Source organism: Peromyscus eremicus, chromosome 6 (genome assembly GCF_949786415.1).
Source record: "Peromyscus eremicus chromosome 6, PerEre_H2_v1, whole genome shotgun sequence".
Classification (NCBI taxonomy): domain Eukaryota; kingdom Metazoa; phylum Chordata; class Mammalia; order Rodentia; family Cricetidae; genus Peromyscus; species Peromyscus eremicus.
In genome coordinates, this window is record NC_081421.1 from 45918018 (window position 1) to 45920023 (window position 2006).

The 2006-nt window shown below is 36.2% G+C and overlaps 1 pseudogene; it reads left to right on the forward strand.

Annotated features, from left to right (window-relative positions):
* Positions 1-661: 661 nt before the first annotated feature.
* LOC131913725 (peptidyl-prolyl cis-trans isomerase A-like) lies at positions 662-1209 on the forward strand (annotated as a pseudogene).
* The last annotated feature ends 797 nt before the right edge of the window (positions 1210-2006 follow it).

Sequence of the window (2006 nt, forward strand, 5' to 3'; positions counted from 1 at the left end):
TGAAATAAATTATTAGGTAATACACTTAACAACAGCAACAACAAAAAGCAACCAAATGTACCCATTTTGTTTAGCTTAAAATAGTTAAGAGGCTGATATTGGAATGTCCTGTATAGTACAACTAAAATATTTTGGAAAAACCTATGAGTTTTTCCTGATAAGACATTTTATCTTGAGGAAGAATTGCAAGAATAAACTATATAATAAGTCATATCATAAAAATTATAGTATATTAATATCAAGTTAGAATAGTAGAATTTGAAAATAACTTTTCTAATGTAGCATAATATAGTCTCACTGGGTAGAATATTTTTGAATATTCTACTGAATATTCTAACTGAAAATGATTTAAGGTTGAAATGATACTAAAATACATACATGTTTACATATTTTTTTATTTGTTTATTATGTATGCAGTGTTTTGTCTGCATGTATGCCTGCAGGCCAGAAGAGGGCACTAGATCTCATTACAGATGGTTGTGAGCCACCATGTGGTTGCTGGGAATTGAACTCAGGACCTCTGGAAGAGCAGTCAGTGCTCTTAACCTCTGAGCCATCTCTCCAGCCCATGTTTACATATTTTCAGACACAAACTATCCATAGAAAATACAAATATTGTCTTTGCAGACACCACTGTTCCCTGTTGCCACTTGCTACAGCCATGGTCAACTCCATCAACCTTACAGCCGTTGGTGAGCCCTTCGCTACATCTTCTTCAAGCTGTTTGCAGACAGAGTTCCAAAGACAGCAGAAAACACATGCTCTGAGTACTGGAGAGGAAGGGTTTGAATAGGGTTCCTCCTTTCACAGAATTGTTTCAGGATTCATGTGCCAGGGTGGTGACTTCATAAGCCATCATGGCACTGGTGGCAGGTACATTTTCAGGGAGAAATTTGAGGATGAGAACTTCATCTTGAAGCATACGGGTCCTGCAAGCATATTTGTCCATGGCAAATGTGGGACCAAATTCAATGGTTCCCAGTTTTTTATCTGCACCGCCAAGACTGAGCAGCCGGATGGCAAACATGTGGTCTTCAGGAAGGTGAAAGAAGGTATGAACATGTGGAAGCCAGGGAGCATCTTGGGTCCAGGAATGGCAAGACCAACAAGATGATCACCATTGCCAACTGCAGACAACTGTTTTTGATTCGTGGGCTCTTACCCACTAGACCATTCTTCTCCCCATCTGGTCTCACTGAAGTTTTTTGAGTACCTCATTTTCCTCAATCCCCTCCAAATCTATCTGGATTTCGGAGTTAAGTTTATGATTATGAATGAAAACTAAGTAAGAAAAAATGCAAATATGTGAGACTTTTTTTTCTCATTTGTGCAAAGATCTTTTATCCCCTTTACAGAAAACAAACAATAAAATAAAAGATAAAGGTTGAATTTTGTTTTTCCTAGTTAATCTCTATAGTTGTCTGTTTAACCTGGCAATAGTGTATTCAGTATTAGTTTCCTGGCTGCCATTATGTAGACACATTCACATGGTTTATGTTGTTCTGTGTGCATTTTTGTCTGTTTAATAGTCATTAAACCATGAGTAATAGAATTGAAGATGTCTGTAGTTAAATATTATGAATGACTTGAAATAAACAGCCCACCATATTTGAAATAAAAAATAAACTAGAACTCAAGTCATAACTATTTTTCCTGTATTTTTCTTTACTTCTTGAATGAACTTGACTTAAAAACTCCCCCATGCTTTTTCACAAGACACTCAGTGGTTATATGAGCTAAGAAGTAGAATGTAGACTCAGCAATGGCTTGGAGACAGGTAATCACCAGCTAGCTTGATGGGTTTTCTGTAATAATAGTAAAAAAAAATTAGACAAGTATAAAATGAAATATTGCATTTGAACCAGGAACTTCATTAATTTGAAAATACGTATATCAAAAATGTCACTTACTAGGGCAACATGATAATGAACTAACAGCAGGTACCTATGTTGCCTTTCGAGCTGGGAGTCTTGTATACAACTGAATTGCTGTATGAGTAATCATAC